The sequence below is a fragment of the Hipposideros armiger genome, unplaced genomic scaffold (genome assembly GCF_001890085.2).
Source record: "Hipposideros armiger isolate ML-2016 unplaced genomic scaffold, ASM189008v1 scaffold_64, whole genome shotgun sequence".
Lineage (NCBI taxonomy): Eukaryota > Metazoa > Chordata > Mammalia > Chiroptera > Hipposideridae > Hipposideros > Hipposideros armiger.
Window position 1 is genome coordinate 1,853,687 of NW_017731414.1, and position 22,859 is coordinate 1,876,545.

At 52.2% G+C, this 22,859-nt stretch overlaps 1 protein-coding gene across 1 annotated transcript in view; it reads right to left on the bottom strand.

The window, feature by feature from the left end:
• ELL (elongation factor for RNA polymerase II) overlaps window positions 1–22,859 on the bottom strand; it is a 59,291-nt gene that overhangs the window by 30,719 nt on the left and 5,713 nt on the right. The gene's annotated exons all lie outside the window — the stretch shown is intronic.

A 22,859-nucleotide genomic window follows, 5' to 3' on the forward strand; every position in this document is an offset into this window, starting at 1 on the left:
AGTGAAGCAACGTCCTCCACAACTAGACTGAAGAACAAAAGGACAGCAACTTGTCTGTTCCCCTTCCCCCAATTCCCCAGCGCTGGTCCCATCCCCCAACTTCCCAATAAAAATCTTTAAAAAAATTAAAAAGCCAGTCCATATCTGTTGACGTTGAACATTGTCATTGAAAAAGCCATGGGTGAAATGAAAAGATATCTGGGATTGTTTTTTAAATGCTCCAGCAAAACCAAACAAACAGGGGTGGAGGGGTTCCTCAGGGAAGAGTTGAGATGCGACAAGCTCAGAGAGTGAGCCTGGCCGATGGCTCAGGGACTACTGTTATTCTTTGTCCTGTCTACCCATTAACATCCCCATATGAAAGGTTTAAAATAAAAAGTGCACACATTAAAGACCGAGCCTTGGTGCACAGAACAAAGCAAGCAAGGGCTGGCCTGACCTGGATGTAGCCCTGGGATGCCCGCCACTAACTGTGGGAAGCAGCACCCAAGGCCAACCGTCCCAATCTTGTAGTGCCCACTGGACAGTGTCAACACTGACAGGGCAGTGTGTGCCCTGACATCTGGCCTGACCGCCCCCACCCTCCACCCTACAACTCCCCCTGTAAGACAGAGGTGCCTGCAAAAAAAATGATAGAAGGGAAGGCATCTGTTCCTCCTCAAAGAGTCTGTGATTCTGCAGAGCTGGGACCCAACTTTCCTGAGCTGTGTGGCCGGGAAAAGAGGAGGTGAAGTCCCGAGAAAAAGCCTGGCTGCTGACCTCCTGGCAACTGTCCCCCCCTTTCCAGTAAAGTGCAGAGCATTAGGAAACGCCTTTCAGGAACCCTCCCCAAGACTTCCTGGCAAGCTCTGAGCAGGACGCCAAGGCCGTGGAGAGTTCAGACACTGTCTATGACCATAAGGAGCTGTTTCCGTGAACCACAAGCGCAGAGGAAGGCCTGGGACATGTCCCCAGAAGGTTAGTCCACGGGATGTGGCCAGCTCAGGGCAGAGCTAGGAAACCTGGGCGGGTCCTGCACAGGGCCCACGGCAGCCCCTCCCTTTGGCGGGGAGGACAGCAGCACGTTCATCATTACAGGACACATAAAAGTAAGAAAAGGGACTCCCAAGTGACTAAGAGCCAGGTGACAATCAGAACCCACATGCTAGCCAGCATAGCACAGCACATGCTTCTATTTAAGTCATGGAGGTGCACAGAAAGCTTAAGGAAAAGTTTTTAAGAAACCTTGAAGATTAGAAAAACAGGTGCAAATCACCTGGCACTGGCCCTGATGCCCTCCTACTGGCCCTGTTTGCTCTTCCTGGGTCAGCAAGTACACAGCCAGCAAGCTGTGCTGTGCTGTACGGGCCACTTCCTATCTGCTGGAATCCTGCATTCCCACCTGTATTCCACCCACCCCACCCTCAAGATCTCCAGTTTTCTGTCCCTCGGGCTGCTCCTTTTCCAGAAGGTCATGTAAATAGAATCACACTGCATTAGTTTCCTGTGGCTGTTGTAACAAATTACCACCAACTTGGTGGCTTTATTCTCACAGTCCTGGAGGCCAGAAGTCTGAAATCAGTGTCCCTGGGCTGAAATCAAGGTGCTGGCAGGGCTACATGCCCTCCGGAGACTCCGGACGGGGGTGGGTGTGGGTGTGGGGGGGTCCCTTCCTGCCTCTTCCAGCTTCTGGGGTTCCAGGCATCCCTGGCTTTCTGCTGCATCACCCCAATCTCTGCCTCTGTGGTCATGTCACCTTCTCTTCTTGTCTGTGTCAAATCTCTCTCTGCCTCTCTCTTATAAGATTACTTAAGATTACATTTAGCCCGCCCCCCCACCACCACCACAGGATAATCCAGGATAACCTCCCCCATCTCAAAATCCTTAACTTAATCCTACCTGCAGTCTTTTTTCCATGTAAGGTCACCTTCACAGGTTCCAGGGGTTAAGATCTGGACATCTATTGGGAGTCCTTGTCCAGCTGATCACATACACACTTAGCATAATACCTTTGAGATGTGTCCATGTTGCTGTCACTGAAGTCCATTCCTTTTACTGCTAAGTATTAACTACTGTATTATACCAGTTTTTTCATTCATTTGCCAACTAAAAGACACTGGGTTGTTTTCAGTTTGGGGGACTAACGAGCAATGCTGCCATAAACATTCTCATAGAGGTTTTTATGCAGACATGAGTTTTTGTTTCACTTGGTGAGCGTTCAGGAGTGTGACTGCTGGGTCCTATTGCAAGTATATGTGTAACTTCATGAGAAAGCACCAAACTCTTCCAGAATGGCTGCACCAGGAATGAAGGAGAGCTCCAGCTGCTCCCCATCCATGTCAGCATTTAGTGTTATTTTAGCCATTCTGATAAGTATGAAATGATATCTCATTGCGGTTTTAATTTGCATTTCCCTAATGACAAATGACACGGAGAATCTTTTCATAGGCTAATCAGCCATTCTTGTATCTTCTTTGGTGAAGCGGTACAAATCTCTAAACATTTTTAAAAACTGGGTCATTTTCTTATTATGTTTTGAGAGTCCTTTATATATTCTAGAGCTTTATCAGATAAGTTTTACAAAGATTCTCTCCCAGTCCACGGATTGTCTTTTCATTCTCTTAACACAGCGGTTCTCAAACCTTCCTAATGCCGCGACCCCTTGATACAGTTCCTCATGTTGTGACCCCCAACCATAAAATTATTTTCGTTGCTACTCTATAACTGTAATTTTGCTACTGTTATGAATCGTAATGTAAGTATCTTTTTGTTTTCCATGGCCTTAGGCGACCCATGTAAAAGGGTTGTTTGATCCCCAAAGGGGTCGTGACCCACAGGTTGAGAACCGCTGTTTTAACAGCACCCTTTACAAAGCCAGAAGTTCTTAATTCTGATGAATGACGTTCATCAATTTTTCTTTTATGGGGCTCGCTTGCTCTTTGGTGTCATAGCTATCTCTATCCCCTTTCTTTTTTAAAATAGTTCTATTTTGTGAAAATATTCTAAATTTTTACCAACTTCCCTCTCCTCTCCCAAAAAGCAGCTCCAGGGAGCTGTGACTCCAGCACCCTCCCAACCCACCCCACCCCGTTGAAGGGTCTCTCAGATTCCTTTGTCTGTGCTCCCTGGATGCTGACTACCAAGATCGTGAGAGGTTTGAGAAAGTCATTTGGTTTCAGCCTGATGACCCCGGTGGGTGAGGTAGTGGGGTCCTCATGCCCAGATACCCACCCATCACCCTGAGCTGTAGCACATGCTGCCCCTTGGTCCACACACCAATTTGGCCAACAAGTAGGCCCTGGGTCACAAGGAACGAAGACCATTCCCCCTGCCAGGTCCTGTGTTCCTCGTGTGTCATCCCACACAATGACCACACCAGGGGCCCAAAGTGGTGAGTCTATAGACAGGCACCAAGCAGGTCAGAGCACAGGGGATGCTGGTGTGCAGGGAGTGCAAAGGGACCTGCAGGGCAGGACCCTCCAATGCAGGTGGGCAGCTTCTAGCCCTGACCAGAGGGGTCTGTGTGGACTTGCTGGGCACAGGCTCTCCAAGGAAATCACAGCCAAACTGAACACAATGACTTGCAGTGTTGTGGATAGCCACCCAACCTCCATCACAAAACCCACTCCCTTTTTCGACTATGTAGCTACCAGCGTTCCTTGTTGTTACCGCTGGGGGAAAAGAGGTGCAGAGAGGGGACAGAGCTGCTGGAGGTCACAAGGCAGGGCTAGGGTCCCCACCCACCAGCACAGCTGATCCCAACCTCACAGGACGACCAGCCCTATGGCCCCACATGGCTCTCACTCCCACCCCATTTGATCTTACTCTAATTTCACAGTTCATCCAAACTCTCTGTGAAACGTGCATGACCCCGTGGTAATGGAATGAGACAAACATTCACTAAACACTTCTTCACATTAAGGTGCTTCTGTTCCACTGAGCCCCATTCCATGGACAAGAACATGCCCCTCTCTGAGACACCGGTGTCTCACAGCTGCCGGCAGCACATCCCAGGCATGCTTCTAGAGGAGCACAACTGTCAAGAGCCACCAACCACTGCCACTTCTCTGAGCTGTGCAACCCACGCCTGGGCAGGGTCCTCCTTTCAATACCTTTGCTTCATTATTATTTCATCTTTCTCATCTTCCTTTCCTCAAATAGAAAAATTAAGAAGCCGTCCTACATGGGTACCTGCTGCACGCCCCCAGTGCACACAGCCTGCAGGCTGAACCTGGCCTGCAGCGGGGACAACTCACACACAGATCTCGGCCCCCTGTCCCTATAGCAGTGGCCATTGGATAGCCTAACCTCAGATCTCACCTTGTCCATGCTGTCCTCCCCTATAGGACAGAGCAAACTTGTGTTATGTCTTAGAGTCTGCAGCCCCAGCCCTATGCTCTGCTCTGGGACCTGCGGGCCCTCCCTCCAGAAAGGAGACGACCTCAGGAGTAGCATCCTGGCCTCTTTCCACTCTTTCTCAGTGTGCTCCTGACCAGACCAACTGAGACAGGGGGTAAATGCAGACAAAGGGACAAGAAAGCACACTGGCACTTTGCACCAACCCTCTTGACACAGCCTCACCAGGAGCTGAATGTTGAGTGGGCTTGTTTTTCTTCTTAATTGTTCACTAAAACTCATTAACAGCAGGTGCTGAACTCGGTGTCAAATTCACTCTGCCCAAACCTGTCCTTTGCCTATGGCCTGGGGGTGACATGACAACACCCCAGATAGCATCAGACACAGAGGAAGCTGAGGGCCTGATCTAGGTTGCAGGGTCCTTCAGGATATAGCAGGATGCTGGTTGCCTGGATGCTCCACATTTTATCACCCAGCTCAGCTCAAATTTCTCCCATGTCAACATCTGTCCCCTGCAAAGCACCACAAACCCATCTCAGAAGATGCAGGCACAAATCACAGACACAAAAGCCATGACTGAGGCCTTCTCTTCCCTTCAAGGCATGATGCACCCCCCCACACACACACACACACCCCAAGGCTTCCAGCCAGGGCCCACCAGCAAGCAGGTGGCTCTCCTGCATCCATGACTTGCACCTGGGAGCTGCTAGGTCAGGCACCCGCCTTCCCCAGCCTTGGCGCACAGCAGATGAGGACTCAGGGGCTGCCAGATGCTCAGGTTTCATCACAGACAGAGCCAGGAATGGATCCGTCCCTTTAGATCCTCGCTTAGCTTCCAACAGGCCCAGGTGTCAGACTTTGGGAACAAGAAGATCCTCTACTACTTGGACAAATAGAACAGACCTTCCTGGAACAACCTGGACTTTCAGACTCTGGACACTCAGGAGCTGCTAGGGCCCAGGGGGCAGGGCCTGGCTGCCTATCCAGCCATAACCCCAGCTGAGAAGAGGCCTTCTGCCTGCTGCCTCTGCTGTGGTAAGCACGACCCGACCCCCCGCCCCCCTGGCACTGACAGGCTAGGACAGCATCCTGGGGGTGGGGATGGGGGTCCCTCAAGCCCAGAATTTTGGAATGAGAACAGTGCCCCAGGCCCTGGCAGGTGAGTATAAAGTGAGGCTCATCCCTGGCCGCCTCTCCATGCTAGCCAGCTTCCACCCAGCTCCCATCCTGCTCTTGGGTTAGTTAGGTCATGTGTAGGGTCCACCAAGATCCACTGGCCTACTGCTCCCCAGAAAGATGACAATCCCTCAGAGCAAACAGCCCAAGGAGAAATGTCACCAAACTGGGTTCCCCCAGGAGGGCAGGTGGGGTAGCGCTGTTGGCCTCTCTCAGGGCTGCGTTCTGCCAGGTGCTCAGTGCTCACTGGCTCTCTGGTGCCTGACCATAAGGACTTCCTTGGGACAAGGCCACATGTTTCCAGGACCAGCTTTGGGTGGATGAGGAAACTGAGGCCCAGGAAGCCAGGTGACTGCTTCAAGGTCACTGTCTCAGTATGTGGCAAAGCATGTACTCATGCTTTGGAGTATGAGTACATACTCCCCAGTTAAGGAGAAGCAGGCCTTCTGCCACTTTTCCCCTGACTGCCTTTCCTTCCACGTCAATGGGGTCACAGTGCTTTGGACGGTCCTGTCACCCTCCCCAACTGTCAACCAGTGTCCTTGGCTGCAGATACTCGGGGCGCTCTCGTCTTTACAGACCCACGCTTGTTAACCAGCCCGCTGAAGGGGAGCCTTGCTCTGAAAGCACGCATGAGACTAAAGTGTGAAACCATCAGCTGCCTTTTACAGAACACTTTGTCACCTACCTAAAAACAAAAGCGACTGGTTTCGGCTCAAAGTGACCAGGAGGCAGCTAGAATTCTGCTGAGCAAAGAAGTGAAGGTATTCTTTCATAGCCACATGGCAGCCACCAGCAGCTTCGTTATGTTCACTATTGACAGGACACTCTGTGCCACTGACCACATTCCACCTTGTCACTTGGTTCAGCAGTGTTCTTACATCACTCTTCCCTCCTGCAAGGAGAACCACCTCATCTTGTCAGCCATCTTTAATCTGCAAGTTTCTCAGCTGTTCTTTGATATTTAGGGCACTGACATTTTAGGATAACACAGGAACCCCCTCCTTTATTTTTTTAAAGCTTTTATTGGGGAATTAGGGGAGGGGAACAGCACTAGGGAATCGGGGAAGGGGAACAGACAAGTTGCTGTCCTTTTGTTCTTCAGTCTAATTGTGGAGGATGTCGCTTCACTGGCCCATGTTGGTATTATCATTGCGCTCTTCCCGGGTGAGGCAGTCGCTCGCCGGCCATTGGATGGCTGCTCACGGCGGCTCACAGCAGCCCACTGCAGCCTACGCCGTCGCCGGCAACTCATGGAGCCCAGCTCCAGGTCAAGCTGTTGTTCACCATCTTAGCTGTAGAGAGCACAGTGTCACTGGCCCTCATGTGGGATCCGAACCGGGGCTCTGCTATGCAGAGCTGGCGTCCCAAGCCAACTCCTAACCAACGTGCCACTTGGCTGGCCCAGGACCCCCTTTTCTTTACTAGAGCATGCCACACTTTGGGTCTGCCTAGTGCGACACATGATGAACCATGTGTTCCAGCTACATACCTCAAGGTGACAGTGGTGTGGCCCCAGAAGCAACCCAGGCAGAGGCACTCGGGGTCTGTCTGCCATCAATGGGGCAGTTAACTCTGACCACCCAGGCAAGGCTGCCCTGTTCAGTCTGACTTCTCCTCAAGCAGCTAACAGCAGATGCTTATTCCCCGCCAGTAGCCCAGGTTCAACCCTGCTGTCCACAGCTTCACAGTGGTGGCCATAAAATGCAGTTCCTGTCTCTGCCTGCCTTGGCATCCTGCTATAAGCAGGGAGCCTTCTCCTTCTTTATTTATTTACATGCCTATCGTCAACAATGCGATGGTAAATTTTATGTGTCACACGCTTCCAGGACCAGCTTTGGGTGGATGAGGGCTGCCATGGAACTCAGTTGTTTGGTCAAATATCAGTCTAGATGTTGCAGTGAAAGTGTTTCTTAGATGAGCTTAACATTTAAACCAGCAGACTCTGAGTAAAACATATTACTCTCCATAATGTGGGTGGGCTTCATCCAATCAGTAAAAGGCCTTAAGTGAAAAAGACCAAGGTCCCCTGGAGGAAGAAGGAATTCTGCCTCCAGCCCACCTTGGACTAGAGATACATCAACTCTTCCCTGGGTCTCCAGCCTGCTGGTCTGCCCTGAAGATTTCTGACTTGTCAGTTCCCATAATCGCATAGCCAATTCCTTAAAATAAGTGCCCCCTCCTCAGATTGATTCTGTTTCTCTGGAGAAGTCTAATTCACACAGACCCAGGGACTGCTATTTGCAATGATCTTAAATGCATTACAAGTCTTTAATTATCTTGATGCTCAGAGTGTCCCAGACTGACTCTGGGGGCCTTGGCGCTGGCTCTTGACCCATCCTTGCCCTCCTCCGAACCTTCTCTGATATCCTGGCACCACGAAGCTCAAGGTTTCACTTGGCCTGCTTTGGCCACAGCTGTGGCGTTGCCTGCCTCTCTCTGAGGAGACTGAAACCGGGAAGTGGCCTCATCCATCATAGCAGTTTACAGAGGCATCCCTGCCCAGGACATGGCTCAAACTTGGGTTGTCCTTGAATTTGGGTGGGAAGAAAAAAAACATCTATTTCCACCAACTAAAACTTAGCATTTCCTTCAGTTACAAACGCAGGCAACAAGCTAGAGCAGAGGGAGCAGCATCAACTCTGACATGCAAGGCTAGTTGTGCTGATGTCTTCAAAGGCCATTTTTGCTCACCACTATTTTGAAATTATAGCAATTAGATCTACTAATAGATCTCATCATTTAACACATTAACACAGGGGTGGGGGGATTGGGGGAGTGGTGCTGTCACTTTACTTTGTGAGGGGTAAAAAGTATAACGATTGTACTGTTTTGTACACCTAAAACTAATAAAAAAAGATAAATAAATAAATAAGTAAATAACATATTAACATGGTAAATTTGTTTCAAGGTCACACATTTCTTTTGAATGGTTCACTCACTCACTGTGTAGTGCATTTTCTTGGCAATTCTATGTATTTTTGGCATTGGAGAGAGGATCCATGCCCAGAAAGAGCCACTCCCCATGACTCAGTGACTTACCAGGAGCTATCCCAAATGGGGCTCGGCCTTGGATAACCAGACTGAGAAGGTGCTTACAAAGTCGCTGGAGTTAAAAAAATAAAAATTGGCCCCAATTAATCCAGTTTCTAAACTAGTATTTACTGTTAGCCTCAGAAAAGCCGGAGGACTCATCAGATGAGCCATGTGAAGTACTAGCTCAGGCACGGAAAGTCAACACACCAGTGCTGCTAGGGACTGATGCACCCAATGCTTCCTGGTGCCCACAGGGGTGGGGTAGGGGATATCCATGCAGTGGGGAACTCACAGCCGAGTTCTGGCATTTGATTCCAATTATTTAAAATGCCATTATTATATCATGAACACAGAAGCATGAAGGCACACAAGACATCACACAACTGAGAGAACATCTGGACATGAACACCCCCTCCCCAGGCCTGTTGGGAGCCCCCATCTGGCCTCTCTCCAGACTACTCTTCCTATACTGGGCACCCTTCCCCAGAGTCCAGTGGTCTCCCCCAACCTCTGCATGTTCCAGGCACATGCTGTTCTCCCTGGAGCAGCTATCCCTCCTGCCCCATCTCCCCATACCTTTGGCAGGCAGCGTCTCCATTGGCCAGGCTGAGATGACACCAGGAAAGGCTGGGGCAAGCATGTGCCCCCTTCCATTCATGATTCCTCCTAAGAGCCCCTCCCACCCCCAGAACGAAAGGCATGGCTCAGCACCTCACAGCACATGGCAGTCACGTGGTGATCTAGCCATGCGGCTCCTGATTGGACGTGGTCTCTGAAGCAGAGAGGGACAAGCAGAGGCTGCTTTTGTCCTCTTCATGGAGACCAGGCCATGACAGTAACCAAGAAGGAAGAGGGTACTTTGCCAGTTAGGACAAAACATTTCTGTAAGCCCAGGGATTTGTCTAAGAAATCAGAAAGGAAAGGGGCAGCTCAGAGACCAAGGTGATGAGCAGGGCCTGCTGTTCCTGGAGTGGCCACCAGGGATGCTAGGAAGCTCTGCCTAGCACCTTCCAGAAAAGATCCTCTCTGTACCAGGGCTCCATGGAGCTCCCCCTGGGCTCCAGGCAGCATGATGATGCCTTTGTCCCCTTCCAGGCCCAGCAGAGAGGGCCTGACTCCCCAAACGTAGGGCATGGGGCTTCAACTTGGGCAGAAAATAGAGACTGTTAATTGGGAGTGAGGCACCCTACTCAGGGAGATGGAACAACAAAAATGTGGCATATTTTTCCATCTCTAAACTACCCAGGTGACCCAATGGGCAGTACAAGCAGGATGGCCATGGCTGGAGGGACCCATGGCCCTGCAGCCTGGGAAAGGCCTGCTGGGTCACTGCCCGCTCTTCACAGCTGTTTATGCTGGTCCCAGGACACAGGTGCCCTCCAGAGGGGTTGTCCCAGAGACCCAACATGTCATCCCAAGGGGTGACCTGAGAAAGCGAGGCCAAACCTGCCGAGACCCAAGTCATGTGCCACACCCAGGTGACAACCCATCTTCCTGGGCTCGAGAATAAATAAAACCAGGTCAGATTCAAGAAACAACTTTTTAAAACATTACTCGAAAGGTACAGTCTGTGTAGGAGAGACAGGGAGGCGACCCTGGTGATGACAGGAGTCCCTTGCCAAGGCCTTTTGCTGTAACCTCAACACCAACTCTTTCAAGTGAGCACACGTCATTTCGGAAACATGAAACATCCAGGAGGCAAGATCAAGTCTCCCACTCATCAAACCAGGTCATTAAAACCATTTTACTTCAGGCTTGAAATTCAGTTTCGGGAGCAGCTGCTGATCTGAGCCATCACGGAAGCGGAACCTGGCATGACTCCAGGCAGGCTGCTCAGCCAGAGGAGGACTAGAAATCTATTCAGGAAAGGAAAATAGACTGCCTTGCTGGCACTGGACAGCCGTGTGGATCGGTAGTGAGACTGCCTAGTACAATCCAAACCCTTTCTGAACTTCTGGGCCAGGAACCCAGAATTGCCCAAAGTAAGAGGTCAAGTTAACTCTGGGGGCCCTGTATGGCCCTCCTCACGGCCAGTGGCTGGTCCAGCCTCACAATGCCACCACACTGTCCCAGGGAGGCACTAAGACCTCCAGGGTTAGGACTCCACACCAGCCCAGGCCACTCTCAAACCTAACCCTGGAGAAAGGCCAGGCCTTACTTGAAAGCTGAGGCAGAGCCTGGTGTCCCCTCCTTTCCTTACAGGAGATCGGAGCAGAGCACCTGCCTGGCTTCCACATCAAACAGCTGGTCTCAGCAGAGACAGGAACCAGAGGCTGAAGAGCAGAAATGATGCACTTTGAGGCCACCAGTGGCTGCTGGGAACTGAGAGCTAAACTTCTGTCTCAGGGCCCAGAAACTGAGATCACAAGATTCACTTCCGCTTCAGGATCTGCCATTTAAAAGCTGTGTGACCTGAGTCAGACACTTAACCTCTCTGGCTTGGTCACACGGGGCTAGTGACCTAACTCCCTTGGCTGCTAAAACAAGGTACAAACAGCACAAACCGGCTCTGCTGCTCACGTGGCCTCCAGCTCTGGCCTCTATGTTTTAGAACACTGGAAAATACAGCATTGCCACATTCTTTAAAAAAACAACAAAAATTCCTGACATGAGCAAGGGGGCAAGGCCACCAGGGTCAGAGAGACCACACTTAACTAGCCGTGTGACCTATGGTAGTGATGGATGCCACACCTGAGCTGGTCAATTTTCTCATCTGTGAAAGGGGAATGACCCTGAGGACCCAGCGAGGTTACACCCTCAACCCTGGGGGCACTGCTGGGGTAACCATGGCACCTCACTATGTCTCCTCTCTCGCCGGGGTAACAGGCCACAGGGGACATGGGCTGGAAGAAAGGATGCCCAGGGTCTCTGGGCACACCAGGAGGCCCCACCAGAGACAGCTGATGAGACAGGCCCTAACAAAGGGAGTGTCCCTAACCCCCAAACAAACAGAAACATCAGAACCCAGAACCCTTCCCAGTATCCTATCAATAACCTCAAAGGAAACTCAGTAAAGGGATATCAAGCCAATAATGATAATGACGATAATAGTAATAATAATAATAGTAATAATAAGTGCTCATTAAGTGAAACATGACTGCTCACGTCCCCACATCTGTCGTGTGTGTGGTGGGCATTGCCAGAAGAACCTGGTGCATGTTCGACGTCTGCCTGAACCCCTCAGAAGGTGCCAAGTGCTCACCACGCAGATGTCGGTCATGGCTTCCTTTAGCAGTTGTCCTGTCAACCCTCTTATCAGGACATCTGCACACCAAATCCAGTTTTCTCTGAGCAACACCTGTTGGCAGCTTCCTCCCCAGGAATTGACTCTGACAAGGGTGGAAACAGAAACTGTCCTTCAAGACAGAGGGACAGTAGGGGAACCAAGGGCTTCCTCCAAAAAAGCAGCTGTGTTGGGGCCAATAGAGGGCACATCCTAGTCCCTACGGAAGTCAGCATAGCACAGGTGCCTGGACCTCTTGGTGCACCCTTGCTCAGCTCCACGGATGGCAGCGCCTCCTGGGGCCCGGCGCCATAGCCTAACTGACTGCCCTGCTTGAAGAGTTGCAGCCATGGGCTCAAACACGAGACGCATGTGAACTGACTCTGGGAACCATCAGAGGCCACAAAGAATTCAGTACTTTCCCATTCACAGCTCAGCTTATGTGCTTTCACTAATGTGTCATGAGGTAACTGAAGCAAACCCAAGACCCTGGAAACCAGCCTGACAACATGGCCTGAGTGCTTCAAAACCACCGGCCAGCTGGGTCCACAGTCACAAGAAAGTGACAAATGGCCAGCTGGGTGCCAACTTCGCACATTCAAGTCCCCAGAGCAGAGCCTATAAGCAAGTGTTGCTCATGGGAACACTAGGACAATTTCCAGCCACCAACTCAGGCCAAAACTCCCAGTGGGAGAGGTGATCTTGTTCAGTGAGTAGCACAGTGGGTTAGGCCTGGGGAAAGCCAACAACCTCACATGTTCCGTCAGCAGGCAGCACTCAGGAGGCAACAGTGAGAGAGCCCCCTTAAAAGACAGACACCCAAAAGGGAATGGTGACAATACCACGGAGACAAAAGTGCAAGTGGCTAAAACATACAAGAAGCCACCAGGAAAACACAAAATGAGAATAAGACACCATTTGCCCAATACTACCACAAAATTAGGAAGAATCAGATAATCTGGTGTGCAAGAGGAAGTAGGAAAGGTGCTAGGATGCAGCAGAGATGGCATGAACCATCAGCCACTGTTGGCGGGAAAAGGGGAACAAGGCAGGACTCACAAGGCAGCAATTCAGAGCTGGGCCCTCCCTCGGCTCTGTGTGGTCAGGCTGGGCAAGCATCCTGGGCCAGGGGCCAGATGCTCAGGGGAGCCGGCAAGGATGGACAGGAGTCACAGGCGGGACCCACAGGCCTAGGCCTAGGCCTAGGCAGGACGTGCACAGGGAGCGTGATCCTCGGCACTTCCCGCTGGTCTGACACACCTGGCTGGTGCCCAAGGGCTGACCGCACCACGTAAAAGCCAAACAAAGTTGGAAAGCACTGATCCAGAAAAGGAAGGCCAGTCAAATTCACAACTTATAGGGCAGCCGGTTGGCTCAGTTGGTTAGAACGCAGTGCTCATAACACCAGGGTTGCTGGTTTGATTCCCACATGAGCCAGTGAGCTGCACCCTCCACAACTAGATTGAAGACAACGACCTGACTTGGAGTTGATCGGTCTGGGAAAAATCACACTGCTCCCCAATAAAAATTTTTTTTAAAAGACATTAAAAAATTTTTTCACAACTTATAGCTAAGGCCTGGCGTGTGCCGGGCCCTCCCCTCAAAACCTCTGTCCTTGGGGAGCCTGCCCCTTGGTGGGCAGGAGGTAGGGGAGGCAGCAAGTGCACTGACACTGGAAGGGAGATTCCAAAGAAAGGCCTTCAGTGGTTGAGAAAGAGAAGACACCGGGGCCTGAGCAGCCGGGTCCCCGGGTCCCCTGTGAGGGTGGTTTGGGCCCAAGAGGCACATGCTCAGGAGTCAGGAATCACGCATCACCACCCACAAGCATCCTCCAGCGTCACTGTCTGGCTGGCCCAGATGACGAGTTTGTAATGGGTAGAAGCAGCCCCATTGTTAGGCCACCAAATACCTCAGAGTTCTGTGAGACATGATGGCCCTGAGAGTAGCCCGTCACAAAGGCTCCATGTCCCCCATTAAGGACCCACACACCCAGTCTGCAGACCAGAGATGAACGAGGGGAGCAGGGGATCCAAGGAACAGACACGGCCACCCTGGGGTGACAGCCACAAGAACACAGGGCAGGCCCCATGGCTGTGGTAAGGAAGCTTCCGGGAGCTGTGACCACAAACAGAGCTATCTATGCTGATGGAGCACTTTCCATGGGTCGTGGGTGTGACAGGAGTGAGTCAGGAGAGGATGAAGGGAACCCCATACAAGGACTTGAGGGGTGCAGGCCTGTGCTGACTGTAGCTCTCGCTCAGGTGGAGGTACCAGCAAGCAGTGAGCACACAGTGCAGCATTTCAGGCCCTGGGCGATGGGAGCTCTGCCACTGTGCAGACGGACTGGGCGGAGGAGGGATGAAGAGGGCAGGAGGCTCTGTGGCCGGACCTGCCTGCGTGAGCTGACTGATGCCACCCTATTCTGTTTTTTAAATGCAATCTTGTGACGCTCTGGGTAACAAAATCTAAATGCACATCCTGAGTGAAAACAATGACATGGGTCTCACTCTTCTGAATTTCCCCTTGCTTTTCTGCAGACTTCAGAATTCCTCCTGGGCTCCTGTGTGAAACTGCTGTGTACATGTGTTTTCTGTCATGTTCGTCTGTGACAGGGCAGAAGCGGAAGCAGCTACAGGCTCCGGAACCCTCAGGCCCAGGATCCGGTTTTCAGAGCAATTTAACACTCTTCCCTCCAGAACTGGCCAGCCTGCAGAGTGTGGACTCTGGGCCTCCTGACCTCACCTGTCAGGCCTGAGGCCATCCCAGCACCGCCCACAGGGTTAATCAATGGATGAATAAGTATCAACAAAAAACACAAGGCCCAACTTTAAACAAATGGAGCTAGCTGTCCAGGCTGCATCGTGGCTAAGGCCTGGCAGTGTCTGCATGTGAACTGTGTTCCCACTCCCCACCTCTAAAACACCCCTGAGGCTGTCAGGAGAAATGCTACTTAAGTGGGATCCACTCTGTGAAGCCCTCTGCAGCCACAACCAAGTTCCACCACCAACTTGTCCAGTTGACAGGCCCCAGGAGCCCACACAGACTCTGAAGCCTTGAGCCCGAGGAGCCAGCTGGCCTGGGGTCTGTGGTGCTTGCACCCAGGAGACCCTCAGACCACAGCTATGACAGAGGAGCAAACTTCTGCCTTTCAGAGCCTCCTTGGGCCTTGACTATCCTCCTGGACAATCAGGGCTGTGCATGGAAGGAAGGCACAGATCCCACAACACAATGGTGACCCCCACATGGCAGGGGGCAAAACTGAGATCCATACAGTGGCGTCAACGTGCAGCCAGTCCCCTCTCCCCGACTACCCCTGCCCCCTTGCAGCCAACTGGCCCATGTGCAGTCAACACCAATGAGGGTTTAGAAACAATAAGGCCTGTCCGCCACCCTGGCCCTCATCTGTCAGAGGCACAGTACCTCTGTGTCTAGGACCTCCGGGGGCCACATTAATGTAGGGCGGTGGGCAGCCTTCAGGGGTCTTCAGGCTGGCTCAGAACCAGTTCCCGCTTGGCTATGAGGCATCTTGCTGCACCACCCCAGGCCCAGGCCCTGCGAACTCTAGTGACCTGCCCACAATACCCCTGAGCTTACCAGCCCCGAGCCATGCAACAGCAGAGGGACCATGCCTATAGCACATGGTGTGCTCACTCCTGAACACTGAGCCCCAGGAACAGCACCAGAAACCCCAAGAAGGAGGCATGAAGGCGGGCGCCACATCCACTCAGAGCACCCACTCACCGAGGCTGAGCTATGTCCAGTGGATCACACACTTGGCAGTTCCTGTCACTTGAAAACGTCTAGGCCTCAGTGAGTTCACAGGTGAGACCAAGACCAGTAAGAAGAGAGGTGGCAGCAATAGCCATGTGAAAATGCCAGGATGAAGTACAATCAGATCACAGCTTTGGGGCACAGACCCTGGTGAGTAACCTCTAACCCCAGGGGAGAAGGGGTCCAAAGCCTCGTGCCTTCCAAGCACAGCATCAACCCAACTTCCACTGCCACCCTGTGACCCTCACCCTGCACACCTGGGCACTGGCAGACCTATTCACTGGCCCCGCTCTCACCTAGGCTTACCCAAAGGGGGCATTAACCTCATCTGTTCAGAGATGCTAGATGTCAGGGCTAAGAGCAGGGGGAGTCACATATCATCAGCCCTACAGTAGAGGCCAGAAGCCACCTCAGAATCCTTAACACAGCTCCACTTGCTGTCAGGAGGAGTTGGCACAGATCACCAGGTCAGTGATTCTACACTCAAATCCCTTGATCAGTAGGACTCTGCACAGGTAAGGGAGCCAGCACGGCCTTGTCCGGGCCCCAAAGCAGTCTGAAAACAGACTAGACACAGGCACCCGGTGCTGGCTGTCCTTGTCTCACTTGCCAGATCGTGAGCTGAGCACACTTCTCTGGAACAAGCAGACATCTGCAAGTGTCCAACATCAAAAATAGAGCGACCAAGGGAGGAAGAAACACACTCTTCTAGCTGAGACCTGCCCCTGCCTCAGACCTCTCCCCACAGTCCCCCTTGCCCTGGGACCTCCCCCTGCCTGGTGTCCCTACCAATTTATAGCAGTTCAACAGTCCCACCGATTGATTCTGAAAAGGGAGAAACGTCAAAAGATTAAAAACAGCAAAATAATGTCGTTTCTGCTGACAAAACCCCAGAAACCGCAGCCCCTTGGCAGGGAAGCCTGCCTGAGAAGCCCTTCCCCAAGTCTTTCAGGCCACTGGTATCTAACTCAGAATCTATCTACAGATGGCACTCGTCCTAAGCTGAGAAAGCTCCGGAAGCTTCACTGAAGCCCCTCAGTCTGTGGAGAGCTAACTCCTGGGGAGCAGGAGACACCTTCTGCCCACTGTGTCCATATAAGAGACCCATCTGAAGCCACCATTATCTGATTGTTACTCATGTCATAAAATGCACGTTCAAAAAACACTGTGAGAACCACTACCCCTTAACTGGGTACAATCCCCACTTGGAAGGTGACCCTGGAACCACTGTATGCCCACAGAGCTGAAGCCAGGGGCTGGGAGACTTTGGCCAGAGCCCGACTGGAATTGGAGGCAGACATTTACACTCCTAACTCCGGCAAAGACTTGAACGCTGGCCCTGTGTTTTCAGAGTTCACCAGCAAGTCATAAATAGAAACTCCAGGCCCACTGGAAGCTGTGCCAGGCTTGATGCTATGCTGAGAAAAGCTACTGGGAAACCCAGGGGCTCATACAGGGTGGGAAGCATTCACATCTATATGAAATTGGAAGGGAGGCAGCCTGTCCCAGAGTGGGCGACCTAGGGTTTGAGGCTCAATTGAATCTACGCTGACCACGTGACCTGGGTAAGCCACCATCCTCTAGGCATCCTGTCAGTGAAACAAAGAGGCTGAACCAGAAGGAACTTCCAAGGTCAGGGTCCCACCGTGCAATACAACAACCAGCTGTCTGCCAGTGCTCCTGGGTATATACCAATCGCATGAGGACCAGGGGTCCCTGGGACAGCACATCCCACTAACACACAGAGTCATGTCACATACCCATCCCAACACTCCAGACCAGCAGCCTGGTAGCTATTTTTGTAAAAAGCCAGAGAGTTAGTATCTCAGGCTTTGAGGGCCAGAGAATTGATTGCAAAGACTTGCTGCCTTCATAGCACAAAAGCAGATGGTGTCCGTGTCCCAGTGAAACTTTACAAATACAGGCAGTGGGCCAGATTTGCCCCTTGGTTTACCGTTTTACTCTGAGGTTGAAAGTGAAAAAAAGTGCGCCATGGGCCGGCTGAGTGGCGCTTTGGTTAAGAGCTGGCTTGGGACTCCAGAGGACCCCGGTTCAGATCCCACATAAGAGGGCCAGTGACACTGCCCTCTACAGCTAAGATGCTGAACAACAGCTCCACCGGGCTGCCGTGAGTCGCTGGCGACGGCATAGGCTGCAGCCCCTGTGGCAGTGGGTTGCCATGGGCTACCGTGTGTAGCCAGCAGCCAGCGTGAGCAGCCAGCAGCCGCTGTGAGCGGCCATCCAGAAGCAGGCGACTGATCTGCCTCGCCCAGGAAGAGCCCAATGATGGTGCCAACTTGGGCCAGTGAAGCAACATCCTCCACAACTAGACTAAAGAACGAAAGGACAGCAACTTGTCTGTTCCCCTTCCCCCAATTCCCCAGCGCTGTTCCCATCCCCCAATTCCCCAATAAAAATCTTTAATAAAAAAAAAAAAGTGCGCCATAACAGCCAACCTCTGATATCCTGATCCAATTCTGTTTGCCCAACACGACAGCAAACATGCTGGAAGCCTTGGTTTTTTGTTTGTTTGTTTTTTTAGCTGAGCCATCCTGCCACCTGTTGCCAGCTCAGCTTGGGCTGGGAATTGAACCGGCGACCCTGTTGCTCAGAGCTCGCACTCTTGAACAAGCTCTTAACCAACTGAACCACTCGGCCGGCCCTTGGAAGCCTTGGTTTTTGAGGGCTGGCGGCTACGGAAGCGACACTGAACACAGCAGACCACAGCTTCCTCAGGAGCAAAAAGAGGCCCATGAGCCCTACCACTAATCCCACAGGGAAATGGAGCAGCCAGGAAAGAGACAAAGCACAGGATCCCTGTCAGGACCTGGAGCGCACCATGGTGGAGAGTCCACATGCAAGAGGACCCCACTGTCGAGGGGCAGGCTGCTCTGAGCTCGCCTGCTCTTGGCCCCTACAAGCCAGGTTGTCCTGACTGATACAGTAGGCGTTTTCTTTGTTGTCAGTGCTGTGCTAGAATCCTGAAATCACCCCTCTAAATGTGGGGGAAACTACAACATGAAGCTGCATTTCCCAAAAAAACTCACTGGGAAAAGGAAAAAGAAGCATCCTGACCCACTTACCCTCCTCAGTACCCTGTGGGTCCTGATGGCACCACCCCCACCAGAATGGGCAGCATGAGAGGACGGCTGCCTTCAGATCAGCCTAACCTGGACTGCAGCCCAAAGGCAGGTGTGGGGCCCATGCAGGAGGAAGAGGGAGCAGCAGAATGGGGGCAGGGGCACAGCCCACATGGCTGGAGAAAACACCAGGACCATGGCACAGCCCCTGCCCCCTACCCAGCATCCCCCAAAGGGCAGCTCCCGACCCACAGGGCTTCCAGGCTACTGCCCACCTGGAAGAAAGCCCATTTTTCACACCAGTCACCTTGGGATTCCATAGAGGACACAAAGACCTAAACCCACCAAACTGAGAGATTCTGCCCCATCTGAGCTCATGGCCAGGGAAGAAGGGCCCATCTGCCTCAAGTGCCTACGGGTGGAGCCCAGCCCTCCTCCTCACCCTCTAGGCCTCTGTTTGGTTTTGGTGGGGAGATGCAGAAGTTCTGCCACTGGGAAGGCTGGGAGGTGTTGATGGCTGGGAGAATGGAACCACTTAGGGCAGAGCCCATGTCACTCCTGTCTCCCAGCCCCCATCCCCCACTGCTTGCACCCCCCACTACCACCACCACCACCCAACAGGTACTTTAGGCCACATAGGGTACTTACTAATCCTCTCATCTTAGAGACCTGAGTCCTGACTCGGGCTGGGCTCCTACACCTGCACTGCCATTCCTACTCATCCAGGGCGGGGCCACACCAGCTCTCCCTGCCCTTCCTATTATCTGTGCCCAGGTGACCTGTTCAAGATCTTCCCTCAGGCAGGACCCAAGTCCACCTCAAATGTGGGAGCCACCATGACCCCATTCTGCTGGGGCCAGGTTCTCTGTGACCAGCGGACTCCTGACCCCACCAATAGTCCAGCAGGTGTTGGAAGCCCTGCAGACCTTAAGTCTCCTGGAGAGTCACACTCATTTTAGTGTATTTTTGAAGGCTCCAAGACCACCTCACACCCATCAGGATGGCTACTATCAAAAAAGCAGAAAATAACTAGTGTTGTCAAGGATGTGGAGTAGCTGGAATCCTTGTGTATTGCTAGTGGAAATGTAAAATGGTACATCCACTATGGAAAACAATCTGAAGGACCCTCAAAGAGTTAAACATAGAATGATCATATGATCCAGCAATCCCACATCAGGGTATATACCCCAAAGAATTGAAAGTAGTGTTTTGAAGACATGTTTCTACGTCCATGTTTACAGCAAGATTATTTACAGTAGCCAAAAGGTGGAAGTAACCTTAGTGTCCGTTGATGGATGAATGGATAAACAAAATGTGGTCCATCCATATGATGAAACATTATTGAGCCATAAAAAGGAAGAAAATTCTGACATCTGCTACAACATGGATGAATCCTGAGGACATTATGGTGAGTAAAATAAGCCAATCACAAAAGGACAAATACTGTATGATTCCACTTATATGAGGTCCCTTGAGTAATCAGATTCATAGAAACAGAAAGTAGGTGGTGAGTGCCAGGGGCTGGGGGAAGGGGATGGGGACTTAGGGTTTAATGGGGACAGAGTTTCAGTTTGAGAAGATGAACAAGTTCTGGAGATGGATGGTGTGATGGCAGCACAACAATGTGAATGTACTTAATGCCACTGAACTGTGCTCTTAAAAATAGTTAAGATGATAAATTTTGTTATATGTATTTTACCACAATTTTAAAAACATTGTTTTAAATGTTCTGAGAGGTTCCAGGTAAAGACTGGTGCTGACTGGTTGTAGCACTCCCAAGACCTCCTTGACCTTGGCCCCTCCCCCAGTCCTGTCAGTCACAGGATGGAGCTCCCAATGGAGCTCCCATAGTGAGCCCAGGAAGTGGCTGGAGTAGTTAACACTGTACAGAGCACTGCAGACACACGCAGAGCACAGCAGCCACAGCAGCTTAGTCAGGCCTCCCTGCATAATAGAATTAACCTCAAATTCCCACCCCAGCACCCCTTAAGATGCCCTCAGCTGCTCAGCCACCCAGCCTCCCTCCCGTGCCGCTCTCTCAGATCTCACACAAACTTCCCCAATCTCCCCAATCTTGGCCTCTTCCCCAAAGGTTCTGCCTACCCCACTTCTAGTGGATACCTCCAGCCCATCGCTCTCTGAGTTTCTCCCTTCTGGTGTCACTGCGTGTAGCTGTCACTACCATGCTCCTGGTCGGCCTCCCCCACAGGGTCATGGGGGCCACAGGGTGAGGCCTAGTCAGCCTGAGCACCAGTAAGTGCCAAGTCAGTCTGATAACCAGGACATGGAGGCCATGTGCATGTGTTCAGCCAGGAGCAGGGAGAGGTGGGCCAGGACTCATCAGGCCCCTCACTCTGCCACTCCTGCCCAGAAAGAGGCCAAGGGGCTCAGGGAAGGATGGGGCGGGAGGGAGCCTGCTGCTCAGCCCTTAAATACTTTTGTCAGGGCCCTGCTCACCCAGGCTGGACGATGAAAGGAACTGAACCCCCAACCTCACATCCCCAGGAAATAGCATTCTCCCGTAGGGGAGGTTTGGCCCCTCAAGGCTGCCCTGTGCTTCCCCAACACCCACACGCTGAAGCACAGCCTAAAGGCAGAGACAGAGCTACTGAATCCCAGACTCCAGCCCTGGCTCCTCACACTCCGTCAGCAGCAGCCACCAGCCCAGTGGACTCAGCAGTTACCCCAGGCCCGGTCGGATGTGTCTCCAGAAACTCAGTCAGCACTTCCTGCCCCTGCCCGCTGCCCACTCCACCATCACTGCCCCAAGACTGCTGGAGGGATGGAGAAGGGGGATGCACCAGAGGGCCCAGCTCCCTCCAACACGGTGCAGTGGGGTTCCTGGAAGGAAAGCTACTAAAGAAACTAGAGTAAGTCATTTCTTTATTGAAAAAAGAAATCCTTAACAATAGAGGCACAGGAGCAGGCACTTTAAATTCTGAAGGGCTGCACTTTCTCAGCTCATTTGCAGGACACACACTTGAGGGCAGGAGCAGTCAGCTTCCACACGCCTTACTCATCTGACCTGGGAGACCACTGCAATCTCAGGTGCTGCTTCAACTGAGCCTCAGAGAGACAGCCAGTGGTCTGGGTCCCAGGCTGTCAGCAGAAGTGGCTACAGCCAGGCCACCTTCTTCAGGGATGTGCCTCCTTGCTAAGACACCCACGCTGAGTATCTAAGTCAGACACAAGGCAGCAAGGAGAAAGGCAAGGAGCTAACGCCGCCCCCACCCTCCCACAGGCCTGAGGTAGCAATAGGGCAGCTGGGAGGGCACATTCTTGGACAAAGCGCCCCTGTGTCGAGCCTCAGTCCCCCCTCCTAAAGAACTAAGGAAATGATGACAGTGCAACATCGTAGAGCATTAACTGCAGCCCTCCATCACCTGGCAGAGCTGTCCAAGATGGGCTGAACCCTGCCAGGACCTCCTGTTGTGGAGTGCACCTGCCCACCCAAGAGGCTAACTCAGGGAGACGCTGAACCCATAGGCACTGTTTCAGGGTGCAGTCCCTCTGTCCAGGCTTGGCCAGCGTCCAGCGCACACACTGTCCAGAAACTGGTCAACACCAGTGAAATAAAGGAAACCTGGCATCCAACTGCCCCAAGCCAAGAACACAATCCAAGAACTGGAATAAGAAAGGCTGCTGCTCTCACAGCCACCACATCAGTTCAAAACCACCTTCAAACTGCAGTGTCAGGATGCTGTCAAGAACCTGATGACATCCACTCCCTAGGACAAGGTGGCAACCCAGAAAGATGTGGGCTCTGGAGCAACGACAATTGTGCTGATGTTGCCCATCTGCCACAAACCTGCAGTAGCTCTCCTGACCACACTCGCCTTCCCTCCAGCCAACAGTCACTCCAGAATCCTGCATAGCCTGACTCTCAAACCCCCCAGCTCAGGCATGACATAAAGTCCAGTGTGTGAAGACGTTTGTGCCATAGCCAGAATCAGGAAAGGCTAACAATGTCCCCCACCCCTCAACTAGGCACAGGGGGATGGCCCACATCCTTCCCACATGTCTCCTCACCCAGCCCTCAACACCCCCAGCCCAGGCATCCCTGCCTCCAGGCCTGCCCTCCCTAACTACCCACCCCCACAGGTCAGACCCCATCCCTCCTGGGCCTCGATTGTGACACCTACAGCCTCCCACTCCACTCAGGACACACAGGGATGACAGAACACCCCTCACCACACCTTAGCACCTCTGCACAGCACTCGGCTCAGGACAGTGGACAT